Below are 19,024 nucleotides of genomic sequence, written 5' to 3'. Positions count from 1 at the left end.
ATGGCTAAAGCTGTTACTTCTTTAAGACTTGATGTTTGTCATTGCATAAGGGAGAAAATAACCCCCAAAACCGAAAAGAACCAAAAAACTCTCAAACAAACAAACCAAGAAGACTAACCAATAAAACCCCACCACCAAAACTGAAAAAAAACCCCAAAAACCAAACAAAAAGCCAAACCAAAAAACCAAATATAAAAATTAATAAATATAAACCACTCATTTAAAAACTATAACTATATTAAAATTGTTTTTAATATAGTTATAGGACAGCACCAGTGAGTTTAAAAATTATTGGTGCTATATCTAAAAAAATCTTTAAATGTACAATCAAATTTAGAATAAATAAAAAATAATTTTTAGTTTATTACTAGCTATTTTTATTTTAGTATGAAAATTTCCTATGCAATCTTAAGTGAGTACTGGTACAGAGAAATACACCCTTATAAAGTACCCTATGAAGTTTTACTTACAATCTGTTTGAGAAATATGGATTTTAGCAAGTACTCTGGACTTGCATTTTTATAATCTAGAGCAAATTCCTTCCCTCCAACTCCTCAGATGAGAGTCCAGGTGCCGAACTTCTGCCATAAACCTTTTTTATACTGTTGTAAAAGATTTGTAGACTCAGAGAGATTTTCCTCCCATCACTGTATTTTCCTTGTGGGAGAGAAGGGGAAACTTTTCCATTCTTATTTTGTCAGACTCAGACAATGAAGGCAAATAAAAAGTTGGAGTGATTGAGTATAACCAGCAATAGATACCAGGGTGTTTTTGTGGCTTTCTATAATTTCTGTAATATCAGTGTGCTAAATATGGTTTATTTCAAGATCAACTTGCATGAAAACTTCCAAGTTTTATTATGCTGTAGTGGTCACAGATGTGTCAACACATGGAATTAAGCTGGTATTTGTAAATCCAGCTGTTCTGGTTTGTAAATGATATAATAAAGTCAACTAAAAATCCCTTATTTTAGCACATAGCATACGTCATTAATACGTTTTTATACTTTTTAAATAATCATAACCACTTCCAATTTTTACTAAACAAATAGGAGCAGCCTTGAAGTTTATTTTCTGAAGGTAATCTAATGCTAATCTGCTTTTCTTTGGTTTTGTGACAACTTTGGACACTTTGGGGTGTCTTCCTCTTGCAGGTAAACAAATTTCTTACCTGATCCTTGTGAGGGAGCTCCTGATGCTGCCTGGATACAGCTGAAGCTGTTTGGATGGAGCTGTGCTGCTCTCAGCTGGGCCAGGGTGTTACATTGGTTTATAAATGCATTATCTGGCACAGCAGCCCAGCCTTTTACACCAGCGAAGCACAGGAGCCAATGGAGAATTATTTAGTAAGCTTTTCACAAGATATTTTGGCTTCCCAATGACTTCCATGAAAGTTGAGTGCTAACTCTGTTTATTTATGTTTTATTATTACTGTCCTAGGGGGCATCTTTTTCCACATCATTCACTAATTCAAGTTCTGCAAGTTGAAAACGCCAAAAGAACAGTCAAATCAGATGAGACATGTTGGTGTTTTGTAGATACCATTTTTGCAACTCTTCTATAAGATTTCCTAGCTCTTTCCATGTAAATACATCAGATTTCAGTCTTTCATGACAACACCCTGAGTGTTTTGGACTTTCTGTGCACATTACTATAACAACCTAAATCAGAGTGACTCCAGCTGTCTCCATATACCATTTTGATATCTGTTTGATAGGGGAAAATGAAAACTTTAAATTAGTTAATTTCACTTCTAGAAAATACACCTGTGAGATGTACCACCGTTCAACTGCTGCACTTTAACAAAAAATAACTGAGTGTCACTGTCAGAAACATCAATGAATGGCCACGCCTGGGTGGACACCTAGTAAAGGAGATGTTATCACATAAGGTGAACATGATGCAGGACTCTGAGAAATAAGTCAGAACTCCTAGTGGCAGGCACAGCAAACCTTGCAGTAGACATATGAGCTGCATTATTTAATTTTTAGCAGGATGCAATTAACTCATGAAAGCCACCATTGAAAAAAATTTGCGGGGGTGAGAAGCATTTTTTATAGATCAGTGTTTTGTGATTTGTTCTCTGAAGCATCTGGTCCTCATCACTGAGGCAGGATTCTAGTGATGCTTCAGTCTGCCTTACAATACTCTGAGCATTATTAATAATTTATCTTCGAATTCCTGAACGGTGCTCACATTGCAAACCCTGCATAATTTACAGGGCTGCAGCAGAGGCTGACACCGGGGACAAGGTGTTGAAGCAGATTTGCAGGTGTCACATGATCATTCACTATTAGGAATCAGTCAAGGCACCTCTAAGCTGTCTGTTAAAGTAAAAGGTGGTGTGAGGAACTGGGATCAGCATTTTGCTGGTTTGTACTAGATTGCAGGTTGAGATTGCAGGTTGAGATCCTGCAACCAAAGCTATCATTTTACTGTGAGTTTTTCTTGAGTTAAAGAAACTGTTTCATTAATTCTACAAGGGAATGTGGTCTCTGTAATATTTAGAATAATTAGTGCTTATGTGGAATATACTAGAAATGTACGAGATATAAGTTATGATATTTGTAAGAAATATTCTTAAAGGATTGTAAACTCACATGCCGGAGCCGGGAGATTGCCTCATGTGATTGGGAAACTACAGATGGCAGCGGAGAGATGTCTAATTTACAACCCAAAAGACGTGGCTCCGGAGGAGATGGGTTCTTACTCAGAAACAGTCCAGGAAACACTCAAGGGATGAATACTCGATAAGTATCTACAATCGAGATAGCAAGGGTCGCCAGGAACCCAATGCCAAGTTCCCTAACCCAACATCAGCATTCATCGCTTGCCAGGAGCTGTTTTGTCCTGCCCAAAAGCAGAGAAAGAAAACAACATGAATATGTGAAACTATGAAAAGGAGAGACTCTGCCCCAGGCTGAATAAACTAAATAAAAACTGCCCAGACTGGACAGCCTTAGTGAACAGAGAGGATCCAGAATAGAGGTCAGGTCAGTGTTCACCCAGCATCGACCCCAGGCTCAGCGCTGTCCCTTTTGATTGTGGCTATCAGAGACTGTATTTCAGTTGTGAAATAAAATCTATCTTTATTAATTATTAAATTGGCTTTATTGATTATTACCTATAACAGTCTCATAGGTGCAATCCCTGTTAACAAGTGCTGGGACTTTCTACTCTGAAAGGGTGGTCAAGCACTGGAATGGACTCCTTGGGGAAGTGGTGGAGTCGCCATCCCTGGAATTCTTCAAAAAATGAGCAGATGTGGCACTTCATGATATGGTTTAGTGAGCATGGGAGTGATGGAGGTTCAAAGGCTGAACTTGATGAGTTTGGTGAACTTTTCCAACCCGAATAATTCAGTGGTTTTGTGACTTTAGTGTTCACTGGTGTTTCTAGAAGTGGCAGCTGGGTGTTTGGAATCTTAAAAATAAAATATTCTTCATAATGAGGGTGAATGCCAGCAAGGTGAACAAAATTTCAGCCAAACAGCCTTGCTCCTGGAATCCAGTGAGTGGTTACTGGAAAGAGAGAGGTTGTTAATGCCACTTATTTTATTGGACAGTAGTGACAGCTACTATTTATCAAATGCAGGCATCTTTCCTGACACAGTGTCTAACATTCAGAAAACAGATTGTTTGTTTGTTCTCATATTGGGCTGGGGTTTATTTATTCACTAGCTACCCAGAAAAGACAAGATCTGTTCTGTTCAGAGCAAGAAAGTCTGACACAAATGCATATTGTGCATGGGTATTTATTTTAGAATATCATATGACATTTTGCACTAAATTCTACACTAAAATCTCCCTTAAAACCAAACTGCACTTCAATTCTCTGTAGACATCTGCAGGTGAGTGATTTGAGGTAGGGGCTGTATTTGTGCTTAATTCATGCCACAGTGGGGCCCTCAGCTTCCAGACTGACCATCTAGGTGCTGTTGCAATGGAAAAGTAATAATCATGATAATAAAATTAACATCTCTAGTTAACTATGACAAGTTGAGTGGTTTTTTTTCACCTCCAGCTGGTAGGAAATTGCAGCACATATTTTTTTCCAGACGTAGGCTGGTACTTAGGCTTTCTACTACGTAGAGGAATATCCCTGCATTTTCTTGCTCACTTTCTCTGTTCATCTGCTTCAGTGACCTTACTGATATGGAACCTTGTAAAGTGGTGAGCTGGCAGTGACAGACACAGGAGGTGATACACATGGATTGGCTTTAATCAGCAATGCCTAAATGCTCACATTAGCATCAGTGTTCATTCCAGACTTACACAAATAGGTATCAAGGTTGAGCTTGCCATTGCCATTGGAGTTGATCACATGGCTCTGTTTTTTTCTGTCTGTATCACTGTGGAAATATTGAACAATTTTTGTAATTTTTTTTTTTTTAAATCCTGGATCTTGGATCAAAGCAAAGTACAAATTCTCTAAATTTCTTTCTCTGATGGAAATGTTTTATCTGACTCCTCATGATATGATGCTGCAGCACAGCTGCACTAAGTGCTCTAGCTTTGCTGTTCCTGGAGCTGAAAGTCTGTTTTTATCACTGACAAGGTAACTTCTGACTGCCACTGTGTCCATTTAAAAAGACAGGTATCTCTGCTTGCAAAATTAGAACTTAAATCTTTGACATTTCAGGAGTTGCTGTATATAGAAACACAAGGAGTGTGTTTTTAGCTTGCAAGTGGCCATGAGCTCTATAAAAAACAGCTCCACAAAGGGGTAAATTGAATCTCCTGAGAGCTGAAGATGGGCTGTGCCAAAAGACAAGAGCAACAATTCATGAGTGAAACAATAAAAGACATAGAACCAGTATAAAATCATTGTTTCTGTTAAATAGACCAGATTCTAAAAATTGGCAGTAAAGGTGCTCAGCTAAGGGACATGGCATGGGAACCACCAGTGCAGACATATTTTAGAAAACACCTTTTTTCATCCCTTTGTATCCGTATCTATTGCTTCTTGTGACATGATGCCCCAGACTTAGGGAGAAAAAAGCAAAGCTTCAAGATCTTTTGAAATTACACTGCCCCATTTTTTTGGTTGCTAACTAGCTCATATAGTATAAGAAATTCAAAATACTCTTCACTCCTTGGTTGCAAGATGTGGGTGGGGTTGTGTATTCTATTATCAACTGTTAGAGGTGGGGCAGTTATCTTCTGTTAATTGGGAAGTTTTTCTTTATCTCTTCCACAACCAATCCTCACTCCAGAGAAATATCCCCTGTTAATAGACCATTGAGTCTCTCTGATAAAATTAAATCATCCCATTGTGAGATGCTCTACCCAGGGAGACCAGCCAAGCATTCCTACCTAGAAGTAATCTGAGATTTAGAACAACACAGTCAGCCCTTTCCACTAGATTCCCAGAGGAGCACCCCTTTCTCCACTAAATTCCAAAAAGAACAGCCTTCTTCTCTACTAAATTCCCAGAAGAAGACAAAGCCCACCTACACCACCACTAGACCTGCAAAAAAAGCTTACACCTTTCTACAAAATCACTGCTTCAACAAAACCACACCTGTCACTCCAAAAAGACTGCAGCCAAGATTTAATCAGACTGCTACCAACAGCCTGACACACAAGGTGTCAAGTCATATTTTGACTCTGTCAGTGGTTTGGGTTTTTTGGGTTTTTCTGGTGGGTTGGGTTTTTTGGTGTGTTTGTTTTTTTTTTTTTTTTTTTTTTTTGTTTTTGTTTTTTTTTTTTGTTTTTTGTTTTGTGTGGGTTGTTTTGGGTTGTTTTGGGGTTTTTTTGTTTTTGTTTTGGTGGGGTTTTTTTTGTTTGGTTTGATTTTTTCACTATTAAATTTGTATGTTTGTTTTTAGTTTTCCTAATAAAGAACTGTTATTCCTATTCCCATGTTTTCAGGCCTGAAAACCCCTTAATTTCAAAATTATAATAATTCAGAGAGGAGAGGTTTACATTTTCCATTTCAAGGAAGGCTCCTGCCTTCTTTAGGAGACACCTGTCTTTTCAAACCAAAATACCTCCACATTTCTATGTCCCACTAATTCTTTACAGGTCATTTTCTTCTCCTCTTTCAGTCATCTATTTTCCAGGCTGAAGAAACTTCACACAAATTATCTCTCTTGCATGAAAGCCACACGGTAGCTCTGATGATTCTTGTTGTCCTTTTTTGGGTAATTTCTAGTTCAACTGTATGCTTTTTTTTCAGGTGACATAAATATAATCCACATTTTGTAACATAGAGTTCTGCAGCTCTGAAGGGGAAGGGAATTTAGATTATTCTCCTCTGCAGTTAATTTTGTTTTCAATCCTTTCCCCATGATTCTTTAAATTTGTTGTTGTTTTTTTTTTTTATTATTGTTCATTGTTTATATTGTTTATTTTGTCCCCATCATCTGAAAACCCTGTCAACTCACTCCTCCTTGCCAGGTCATTTCTGAACCTCCATGAAGATTTTCTGGTAATTCTCTTATCTTCAGACATCAGCTTGGTGTGATTTTCTACTTATTAGGACCAAGCTGTTCATAAAAGTAAACCACTGGAATTCCATGGAAAGGGCCCTTGAGATGGTGATTCTAAATAAAACAGAGAAGCTCCTGCAGCCAGAAAATTTATAGAGGGAAGGATTTTTATTAAATTGATTGCATAGCAATCAATAAAATAATCTTCCATTTAGTGGAAGTTATCATTTACTACAGAGAGGAATGATTTCTTTAGAATCTCGAAGTTTTCACCTTATACAGAGTTGACAAGCTACAACAAACGAAAAGTAAAAATGGGAAACCAAGTAACAGCCAAAAAAAAAAAAGTGAACAAAATAAGATGGAAGTTAAGAGTGCCAGAGTTACAGTATATTTTCATACTATAAAATCATAAAGAATGCAACATTTATCATTTGTGATGCCCGAAGCAAGTTATGGGCAGAAGAAAGCAATAGTAGAGTTTACATCCATGGGTTTCCCAGACATGTAAGGAATTTAAGAAGAAAATCAGTAAATTCTTTCTATCAGTTTTTTAGGTAATATTTTTCAGGCCCAACATGTAGCTATGTAAATCAAAATGAAAACAAATGTAGAGTCCAAGAATTCAAAGAACTGAAAGTCAGAAAAAAACCACAAACTATTTTTAAGTTGCAAACTTCAATTCTCAAAAGACTGGAATAAAATCAAAGGAATATAATTTCGATCACTCAGTACTGAGTAAAATATAATTAAAATCTACCCTACTGCTAACAGAACTATTTTGTTTTTCTTTCACCATTCCACCATTCTCAGGAAAAAAAAAAAAAAACAAACCACAAAAAAAAAAAAAACCAAAAAAACAACAAAAAAAAAAAAAACACAAAAAAAAACCAAAAAAACACCAAAAAAACAAAAAAAACCCTATAATTTCCTTATCTCCCAGTATTGAAGGATCTGCCTTTTAAAATAAGGGTAATTGGAATATGGTTCGTTTGAAATCAGTAATAACTTTTAAAATATTTTGAGTATATACTAAAAGTTTAGGGTTTTTTTCTGTTAAAGATGTAATATCTTCAGGATAAGTAAACCAATATCTAATAATTTCAGAACCATTATAAGTGTAAGCCTCCTGTTTTCAGCGATATCTGGGGTTCCAAACAGGCTGCCTGGGCTGCTCTGTGGACACCCATCGATTTTTTTCAGTTTTATCAGAATGGGTTTGTAGCTATGATATTTTATGAAAAATCCTTTCTTAGGACTTTTCCCCTCCTAAGGCGCTGAGGTCCCCAGGAAAGAAATGTAAACAATAACTATCTGCTGCTGTGGAATGCAACAGGTACACCTTCCATTGGTCCATGTGAATTGTTTTCAATTAGTGACCAATCACAGCCACCTGTGCCGAGGCTGTGAGCAGTCACACGATTTTGTTATGCATTCTATTCTATTCTTGTTCTTTCAAGCCTTCTGATCTTCTTTTCTCTCTGTTCTTTTAGTATAGTTTGTATGTAGTATTTTAATATAATATATATCATAAAAAAACAGCCTTCTGAGAAAATGGAGTCAAGCCTCGTGTCTCCACACATGTGGTGTTCACCACAACAATAGGTTGATTAAAACAATGTGTCAAGGTGGGACTAACAAGGAGTTTGGGTGCCAGTAATGTGGAGGCAGTAAATTCCAGAAGGGATAACAAGGAGCTGGGGGCAATATTCTCCTCAGCAGCATGTTTGTAGCCAGAACAGGCTACAGAACAGGACAGATGTCTGCAACCCAATTCCCTCAGAAATTTCCCTCAGTATTCAATAAATAGTTAATACATGAAGCCTCTGGCTTCTCAGCTTGAGCTAAGCATTCCCAAACTACCTGAGTTGCTTGCAAGCTTTTTGTTTCTTGGGGTTTTTTTCCAGGTCACCTACATCTTCCCTGGAACTCTGTGTGTGGGATTGCCTCATTTCACAGCTGTTAATGACTTGCAAAGCCAGTGCTGCCCTCCTGCTGTGCCACCTGAACCTCTCCCTTTCTCCTTCCAACATCCCAGAACAGCTCCGAGCACAGCTGGGAGCACCTATCATTTGTGATTTTTAGATGGCATCATGTGGGTTTGCTTTTCCTGCTTCACACTTAGCTGAGAGGTGTTAATTTATTATTATTATTTTTATTACTATTATTATTATTAATGATAATAATAACAACAACAACAAGAAGAACAACAAGAAAGTGAAAGCAAGAGGGAAAAGTCACTGCCAGCAAAAAAGATAAGAGAATTAGAGACTGACCTAAGCTTGTGCATTGATCTGCAGATTGATTCTGTGAGCAGAATCTCCAGAGTCAGGTGTTCCTTATTGGGCTCTTTTTACATTATCACTTACACCATCCACCCCTTTTGGGACTGAGTTTATCAATAGTGCAATACCTAAGGAGGTGGAGGTAGAAATTAGGAGTTCTCAATCCGGATGACCTGCTCAGATGAGATCACTGAGACCCTTCCCGCTTGGAACCTCAGCTTTGATTGTGAACTCTGTTACTTTATAAAGAAATCTCAGAGATATTCTCTTTCTTATGGCATTGGAGTCCCTGGGTGGGCAAGGATAGATTGGATTTAAATCTACACAGGGACTTCACCCAATCACATTCCATCCTGGGCTGCAGACATCTCCATGGTCAGGAGCTGGGCTGTGTGGGGATCAGACAAATCAGCAGCTGAGACCTGGCAGTTTTGAACTCCCTATATAAGAAGGCTCTCAAAAATAAAACAGGCTGCTGTTGCATGGAGCTTTGAGGTGTGTGTGTGGTTCCTGTCTCTGACCACTGACCCCACAGAATGGTTGTTAAATTTAATTCTTCCTTATTTAATTTTTTGAAGTCTTGCAGAGTTTTGCTGAAATCTCAGCTCAGTTCACATTGATATAAATGGGCAGGAGATCTTTCTTCTTTTTAGTGCCTTTATTAAAGGATCAGCTCTGGGTGGGGGCCCGAGGGGTCATGCACACCGCCACTGCTCCCGGTAGCAACGTGGAGGAGGAGGTGACGCAGTTTTGCTGCACAGCAGAACTGGGGCTTCCGTTCTCACGAGCGTGCCCAGGAAGTCGACTGTCTGGCTTGAAGTCTAGGGTTCCTCACTTCAACTCTGTTCTGTTGAAATTACAGTGAGTTCTAAAACCTCACTAATTGAATAGGAGTACCTTTTGCCATCAGAACCATTCACTTAGTTTCTTAAATTTTGGTTTTGTTTGTCGGTTTCAGGGTCTTTAGTTAGATTCCCTTGACTTCCTCTTGATTTGCATATTTCCCAGGGAGGTTTCCTCGGCGCCATTTTAGAGAGCAGTGGAGGCAGCACTTGACGGAGGTAACAAGGGTGGATGTGAACTGCAGGGACTAACAGTGAAGGTAACTAACAGGTTCGACCTTGTAACAACAACTCTGCTTATTACAACTTCAAATCAACAGTAACATTAGAGGTTTTACATCTTAACAACAACATAATTAACACACTTAACTTATTGAAACTTCACATTTAACAGTAACACTTTCAATGTCCTTAACTTATAGGATTGTCCATCACAACATAACTGATGCAAACACTGGTTGCAAAGCCAGCTAATTGTTGGGATTTTGTAGATTCGGGGTCGCTCTTACTTGATAAACGCTGCTTGACTCAGCATAAAAATTGTCACATTTAATCTGATAAATAAAACAGGCAACACCACGGTATGTAACCCAAATAATTTTCACTGTTCCATAATAAATGGTTTCTCTATAGGGACTATTCCATTATAATCCCTCTGTAGGCAGCCTGAGACTGAAGTATGCATTCATCAGTAGGAGTGTGTATTTTTCTAAGTCTGTTTAAATTCACTAGTAGAATAATGCCACTCTGATATGCTGTAAAACTTGAACCTTGTAAAATTTAAAAATCCTTATAACATGTAAAATTACTCCATTTTGACCTGAATCTACAATTAATTTCTTTGAAATCATAGTGATTTAAAGAACACAAGGCCTTTATGACTAAGATTACTGGTGTTATATGTAAAAATTCATTCAGCCAATTTTTAATAAAAATAAAAATTAAATTTATTAATGACTGATATACAGTCCCGACAGCCAATCAAAGGCAGCACCAACCCCGAGACTGGAGCTGGGTGAACTCAGATCCGGCCTCTATCGCACCGAATCCCCCCTGTTCACCAATACCGCTTGGCAGAGTCCGGTTTTTATACTTTTTCTTGCCTGCAATGGAGTCCCTTTGTCCTTCCTTAGAGTTCTTCATATTCATGCTGTGTCTATTCTCTGTCCTGCGCAGGACAAAGTCTTGTCCAGGAACTGATGTGTATCTGCTCCTCAGTTCCCAGAATCCTGCATTCAAATGTATGTCCTTGATAGTCCTGTCTATCTGAGATGAACACCTTCATGGGCCACCATTGCTGGGTGTTCTCTCAGAGAACACCCATCTGCTGTGCAGGCTAGGTTCACTTCATATGTTAATGACACACCTCCTCCTCAGCTGCATGCTACAGTTTTGCCACCCTGTGAAGCCATCCCCTTTTCCCTTGCTGGTGTGATTTTAAAGTTTTATATTTTTTTCTTATATCCATATTCTATCAGCATGAATTACCATCATATCCATAACACTGGTATGACACATATTTAGAAAAATAGTAGAGATACAAGTCTAAGAAACAGCAGATTATATAAGAACATCACGTCTAATCTGAATATATTGCTAAAAATATGCTTATGTGATAGATGAGTAATGCGATGATTTACTCTCACAATTAATAGACAAATATAATGTATATAGGTTAATATTATAAATGAAAAATGAAAAATAGCCAATTTCAATTAAAAAATTAAAAATAGAATGTATTCCGCAACCATAATACAGTCCTGACAGCCACCAATCAATCGGACAGCATACCACCCCCGGGAGGTGAGCTGGGTGGACGTGAGATTGGTCTCGCTAGTACCAATTCTTCCCAGTCCACACTGGCTGCTCCGAGGCAGCGGTTCTTATACGGTTTATTTTACCCGCGGCAGAGTCCCTTTGTTTCTTTCTAAGTTCTTCATATTCAAGTTGGTTTTTTTCTTTGGCTCGGGCTGCACAAAGCCTTCATCCAGGAATAGAATAATACACTTCCCCGATTGCCGGAATCTTGCATTCAGGTGGAAGGTGTTGATGGCTCTGGTCATCTCAGACAGGTATCTCGTGGGGGCCATCATCGCTTGGGCATTACTGGGTGCATGTTTCTGTGAATGCCCATCTCCTGTGCAGCCAAGGTTTTCTTCACATGTAAATGTGGTGATGCCTCTCTGCCCATCTGCTGGGGTTTCGCCATCCTGGGGAAGAATCTATCTTCCCACCACACCGTGTTCCAGCCATTTATTTTACACATATGTATTTTATACATCTTTTATTTCCACAAATTACTAACCATATTTCTAACAGTTAAGAAAAATTTTATATATTTATAGTTATGTTTTACCCCCTTGCGTGATTATCAAAGGACAGCTGGGAAGCTGGGATTGGGACATCTTGGAGGGCCAGCTTGTCACTATTATGGTGACATTTGACCTCCAATCAGGATTTAAGGAAGAGATGTCCACTGGACAGCGAAGAAGGGGTTCATGGACAGAACTTTTGGAGGGATTAAATGGTTAAAAGGGAAAAACCTCCATTGTGAGAGAGCGGAGCACATGGCAGGTAAAAATTTTTGCTCCCGGTGGCATAACCTCTTTTCTTTATTCATTCTTCTGTTGTATTTTTGGTAAGGTTTAATAAACCTTCCTAAACTATGAAAAGTGAGTAGCTATTTCTCACACAACTGCATCTGATTCTGTTTTACATAAACTAAAGAGATGAAACTTTCATGTCATCTCTGATGGGAAAGTTCTAACAGCCTAAAAGTATGTAGTTACATTCTTTCAGGTAATACAATAATATAATATAATATAATATAATATAATATAATATAATATAATATAATATAATATAATATAATATAATATATAAATAGTGCTCTCATAACTGTAATGATTTTCATGCATCTCTTTTGAAGAGGAAATAATAGTACCTGAATGTTACTTGAATATTAGTTTTTAAATATTTTAAATATTTCTTGGGAAATAATAATAGAAAAAACTATTCTGGTTATTTTCTCTGAAAGCTTATAATTAATTTAGAGTGCACTGGCATGTAAGATTTGCAAGTGGTTTCCTTCAGATTGAATTATCCTGTGTTCTAAAATTCTATCAAAGCAAGTATCCTGTAGATATAGGGGTTTAATGATACTGCGAGGTTTGTACAATGCATACTTTTACATTCTAGCTTTAACAATATTGGAGACTTAATTTCAAATTAAACTTTCCCTCCACTTTATGATAGGGATAAAAAGTTTCACATGAAGCTGGTGTTGTTCAGTAGAGGGTTCAAGAACTTAATTTCTGATCTGGGTTATAAATCTAAAGTCAGGTGTGATTCAAGTGTTTGAGGCTTCCTTTACAAATCCTTGGTGTTGATCAGGTTCAACTCAGAAGTCTGGCAAGCACTTTGCACACATTGTCTGACAGAAATATCAGTACCTAAGGACACTGAAGCATCTAATGCCTGAGGTCAGTGAGCACTGAGCAAACCTTGCATGAGCACACCCCTACAGATTAGCTGGCTCTCCTTTTGCATTATTCAGTGGTGTACTTGAAACAGCAGGAATCTGGATGTGATAGAAACATGGAATTTCAGGTGAAACTTTCATATCAAGGCATTCAGTATTGACTCTGCATTTGAAATAATATAATTTACCAATAGGAGAACAATCTAAAGAATTACAGAATCATTAAGGTTGGAAAGGAACTCCAAAACCATCAAGTCCAGACTGTGACTGATCCCCACCTCGTCACCCAGCCCAGAGCACTGAGTGCCATGTCCAGACCTTCCTTGGACATCTCCAGGGCTGGGAACAAAGAACGTTGTAGAATAAATGTAGGAAATTGTTCAAGTCACATTCATAGTAACAGTTTTCCTGACCTAAATAGAACTGCCTTAGTATTGACACTTAATACCAACTGTATTTTTCCTTTTTTATTTTTACTTCCTCTAGTATTTTGACTAAAACATTACAGTGGGCTACAAAATGCATGGGTAAAGCCAGGCTGTTGTTTTATTGTGCTCTTTGGAGCATGCTGGTTTTAAAGAGCAGCTTCACCTATGAGAAGGGAAGCAGTGAGCCAGGACTTTTAAGAACTGAGTTTTGTTTCCATGTGTGCCCTAGATTTCTCAAGTCTTTGATGAAAATTACTGCTTCTCTCTGACTCAGCCTCAGTAATAAAACTGTGATTCTGGTATTTGTATTCTTTGGAGCACTTGCAGAACTGCTGATGAAATGAACCGTGAAGAGATGCACATTAGTGTCACCATTCTGTTCCTGTTGAAAAATATTCCCTGATGTTTGCATCCCCAGCTTCATACCCAAACTGAACAGGTTGTTGAATGGTTCTGGAGGTTTGAAGTTTTTTTGAGATGTTCTCCATGCATCAGAGCATTTACTACCTTGTGGCAAACATCAGGAAAAATTTCCTTCCTGTGAGGATCCTGGCACAGGGTGCCCAGAGCAGCTGTGGCTGCCCCTGGATCTCTGGCATGCCCAAGGCCAGGTTGGACACTGGGGCTTGGAGCAGCCTGGGACAGTGGAAGGTGCCCCTGCCCATGGCAGGAGGGGGCACAGAATGGGCTTTGAGGTCCCTTCCAGCCCAAACCATTCTGGATTCTCCCTTTGTCTCTTCAAGTGAGAGAAAATTTTATTGGGATTGCTCTGTCCCATCTCCTGTAATCCAGGAATTTTGTTGTCTGCCTCATGCTTGGGACTGCTGACAGTCTAACCCTCTCCATGTATTTTATATCCTGTTTTGTTCAATTCTACTAAAATCTAAAATAATTGGGATATGCAATGCAGGACCAGAAACACCTCAGGTGTTCTATAAATATTAATATGCTAGTATATTTTAGTTCTAGTATTATGAACACTGAAAGAAACAGTGAAGACATTGTACATAAACAGACATAAATGCAATGGCAGCCATTTATTTGTCCAATTTATTTGTTTGATAATTTCTTTCAAGTACAGAAGTCTTTAACAAATCAGAGCCTATAATAAAAGAAAGAAAAAATGTTTCTGGGCACTAGAGAAAGAATCTGGAGGACTTTAAACAAATTTTCAATTTTCATGTCTAATCTTATCTGGAAATGAAAAAGAGAAAGTAAAGAGCCCTTGCAATAGCTGGAAATGGAGGATTTAATGAAATAAGTGGTAATGCTAGGCCTGTGTTACATGCAATTCTAACAAAAGTCCATGTTGCAGAGAGCCCGAGTCTGCAGCACAGAATGAGTTTCAGGGTTTTTATATAAAGAATCCATGAAGGTATCTAAATTATCCAAGCCAGACAAGACAGTAGAACTGATTCCTACCCCTGCCAAAAGCTCCACATGGTAGCTGGAAGGGGACATAATTACATTTGCATGTATTTTGTTAGGAATATAAGTAGTAATTCGTGGAGATAAATAGTGTATAAAAATATATATGTGAACAGAGTAAACTGGGGAGAGAAAAAGGGGGGGGGGGGAAATCCCTTCGTTCCCTTTAGGTTGAGAAATCCAACAGGATGACGAGATCACAAGACCTCGAAACCGCAGCAGATGGACATCTCAGTATTTGCATCCAAAGGGAACTCCAGCTGCACCAGGGACGAGCATTCATCAGCACCTACGCCCAAAGACACCAGGTGCTGATGGCCCAGACAAGATGCCTATCTGTGGGGATTAGAACCATCATCACACGGAATCTGAATGCCAGATTCCGGGAACCAGGGAAATGGACCATTCTACCCCTGGACGAGGCTTTGTCCAGAGAAAGAAACCACCTTGAATATGAAGAACTCAGAAGGAAACAAAGACTTTCTGCTGCAGGCCAAATAAACTGTATAAAAACTGCTACCTTGCAAGCAGTAGGTGTAGATGGGGAGGTCTAGGTACCAGTTGGTCCATTCCTCACGTTCACCCGTATCACTTCCCGGGGGTGGTACGCTGGCCGTTTCGGTGGTGGCTGTCGAGACTGTTTTTATGGTCGCAAAATAAGTTTTATTTTTCATATTTTTATTAAAATTGGCTAATTCGCATTTTTTATTTATAACATATTTCAAGGCCTCTTTTTCTGAGGACACTTGCTATGTATTTATATTTTCATGGAACATAAAGTCCCACCAATATTTCACACAAGTAAAAGGACAGAACAAGAAAAGAAATGCCAGACATTTAAAGAACGTTATTTTTACATAATCAATTTGCACTCCAAGTGTGTGCCCACATTTTTGCATGCAGCTACAACTTTATTTGACATCAGAAACTTCAGCTGCTGACTTTTCTTTGGAAATTTTACTGCTTGTGTAAAAAACCCAAAATGTTGGAAAGCCAAAATGGGCCTTCCCCATTGAAAACTATGTTTCACTGGAGAAGAAAATAATCTTCCAAATCCTTCAACATAATTGTTCCACTTTCTATTTATGGGTTTATTTCTATTTATAAATATACCTCACCTGCAGAGCTGTGCCGGCCCTGGGACCAGCACAGCCAGGACCTGGAGCTGCTGCAGAGAGCCCAGAGGAGGCTCCAGGATGAGCAGAGGATGGAGCAGCTCTGCTGGGAGCAAAGGCTGGCACAGCTGGGATTGTTCACCTGGACAGGAGAAGCTTTGGGCTGAGCTCAGGGTGGTCTTGCAGGGCCTGAAGGAGCTGCAGGAAAGATGGAGAGAGACAACTGACAAGGGCTGGAGGGACAGGACACAGGGAATGGCTCCCACTGCCAGAGGGCAGGGCTGGATGGGATCTTGGGAATTAGGAACTGTTCCCTGTGAGGGTGGGCAGGCCCCGGCACAGGGTGCCCAGAGCAGCTGTGGCTGCCCCTGGATCCCTGGCAGTGCCCAAGGTTGGACACTGGGGCTTGGAGCAGTCTGGGACAGTGGAAGGTGTCCCTAGCCATGACAGGGGGTAGAATGAAATGATCTTTAAGGTCCTTTTCTGCTCAAACCTCTCTGTGATAACTCTGATATATATTTTAGGTGGGCAAAGAATACTTATATTTCACTGAAGGTGAAAATACAGTCGAGATAAAAATTCCAGAACAATTCAAGTTGGAAGGGAGCTCTGGAGATTGTTTGGTCCAAACCCTCATGCTCAGATTGGTGGTGGGGGGGAGCATTGTTCAGGGCTGACTGCATCTTTTGCACCTGAATGCATCTTTAGCATCTTTAAAGATGGCGATTCCACAGCTTCTCTGGGAAGCCTGTTCCACGGTTTGATCATCCCCACAGTAAAATAGTTTTTCTTCATTTAGGTGGAACTTCCTTACTTTCTGTTTGTGTCCATGGACTGCTATCCTGTCACTGGGCATCACCAAGTACAGTCTGTCTCCATCCCAGCCTCACTTGCTATTTTTACATCTTGATAACGGTTTTCACACCTGAGCCTTCTCTTTCCTATGTTAAGGTCCTTCAGCTGGATGCAGTGTGACCTGCTTCTCTTGACAGAAAGGAAATTAAAACACATGGGGTAAATGTTAAACCATAAGGAAAACTTTGGCTTAAGTTGTTAATTTTTTTTATTTCTTCAACTTCTGTTTAACATTTTCTGCCATTTGTGATATATTTAGAAAAAATTGTAATTTTTCAATCAATGTTCAGACAGGAAAATCACCCTCTATTCTCTCCATAGGAGACTGTAAATAACAAATGATGGTACATATATGTATTCAAATTTTCAATAATTTGTAAAAATCACTATTAAATTCCACCTCTAAATAGCTTGATTAAGAAAATCTATATTCGGAATTGTTTCTAGAAGCATCTATTGGCACACTGATTTCTCCCAAAACCTAAATATCGATCTATATTTACATGACTATATTAATTTCTAGTTTAAAGAAAATATTTTTTCCTTTACCATGGATTATCTCTAATAATTATTTTCCCACATAGTTATAAATGCATTTCCTTTGGCTTACTTGTAACATTTCCTATATTTTCACTGGTTAGAAGGGCACTGAACCAGAAAATCAATGTTATTTATCCTTTAAGCTGTTTTAGTCCACACGTGGTATGATTTTGTCTTCCTAGAGAAAAACTGAGCATGAGAGACCCTTTCTTCTGTGGGCTTATTACCCATATGTTACTGATTTCATAATTCCTAGAAGTTTTTCTTCATATATATGACTTTAAATATTGATATTTTTATGAATAGAAAGTTGTATTTTTTTTGAGTTTCAGAGTTAAAAAACAAGTCAAACCAGTCAGACTCTTTGGTTTCACTGCCAAAGAAAAGCTCCTCAATTACCCGTTAATGGCCGGTGATTATCCATTGTTTCCCTGATGCTGGCCGCTTGCCAAGAAGACACCAGGACAGACCCTCCAAGGTAAAGAGAATAGGAGTGACATCAGAGCCACTATGCAGATGAGAAATGCATTGCGCCCCGAATTTTTACAGTTTTTACAAGAAAAACCCCTAAAATCACGAGCCAACAAGTGACTTAAGTGACGTCTAAGGATGGGAGCGTAGTCCCGTACCTGCTTAGACCCTTTTTGCTTCTCACCCTAACCTGAAAAGATACTGATTAAAGAGACACCCCGGGGTGTTAAACAAACAAGCCAGGAATCTGCTAATCTCCCGTGAGGACAGAATCCCCAGCTCTGCCTGCAGACCAGCGGACAAAGCTGCATCATCCTCCTCCTCCGTGCCATGCCTGGGAGCAGCGGTGGCGTGGGCGCAACCCGTCGATTTCTCCCCACCTGAGCTGATTCTTCTTAATAAAGGCATTAAAAAGGAGAAAGATCTCCTGCCCATTTATTTCAGATGTGAAAGGGCTAGAAATGTTCATTGCTACTAAATGTTATGAATAAAAAGTTATCTATTTTTTTTAAGGTTGCAGAGTTAAAACAAGTTGGACCAGTGCTGTTAAGTTACCTTCATTGTTAAGAGTTCTTCTTCAATTACCTGTTAATGGTTGGTGATTAACCATTGTCCCCCTGATGCTTGTCAGAGATGCTGCAGGTACCAGGAGAATGGGAGTGGCATCAGAGCTAGTATGCAGATGAGAAATGCATTGCACTAATTTTTGCAGTTTTCCAGGAAAACCCCTAAAATCAACAAGCCAACATAGAACTAGGGGACCTAAGTGATGTCTAAGGATGGGAGCGTAGTCCAGTGCCTACTTGGATCCTTTTTGCTTCTCACCCTAAGCTGAAAATATGTCGACTAGAGAGACGACCCGAGATGTTGGACCAAAAAGGTGGACTCTCCTAATCTCTCGTGAGGACGGAATCCCCAGCTCTGCCTGCAGACCAGCGGACACAGCTGCATCAGTCTCCTCCTTCGTGCTACTCCTGGGAGCAGCGGCGGCGTGGGCGCGACCCATCGATTTCTCCCCACCTGAGCTGATTATTTTTAATAATGGCATTAAAAAGGAGAAAGATCTCCTGCCCATTTATTTCACTAAAGAACAAAGTTTAATACATATAGTACTGAAAAGAGTGCAGGAAAACAGGAGATTGCATTA

At 39.2% G+C, this 19,024-nt stretch overlaps 2 long non-coding RNA genes across 2 annotated transcripts; one reads left to right on the top strand and one right to left on the bottom strand.

The window, feature by feature from the left end:
- Positions 1-9,756: 9,756 nt before the first annotated feature.
- Positions 9,757-18,742, top strand: LOC135279629 (uncharacterized). Its single transcript, XR_010346859.1, has 2 exons — positions 9,757-9,819; positions 17,739-18,742. It is a non-coding gene; the product is annotated as an uncharacterized LOC135279629 (long non-coding RNA).
- Positions 15,641-17,905, bottom strand: LOC135279628 (uncharacterized). Its single transcript, XR_010346858.1, has 3 exons — positions 17,806-17,905; positions 16,826-16,995; positions 15,641-16,209 (listed from the first exon to the last, which is right to left on the bottom strand). It is a non-coding gene; the product is annotated as an uncharacterized LOC135279628 (long non-coding RNA).
- Positions 18,743-19,024: the final 282 nt, after the last annotated feature.

Source organism: Passer domesticus, chromosome 12, assembly GCF_036417665.1.
Source record: "Passer domesticus isolate bPasDom1 chromosome 12, bPasDom1.hap1, whole genome shotgun sequence".
NCBI lineage: Eukaryota > Metazoa > Chordata > Aves > Passeriformes > Passeridae > Passer > Passer domesticus.
The sequence above is the reverse complement of the archived record's forward strand: the minus strand, read 5'-3'. Positions and strand labels throughout refer to the sequence as shown.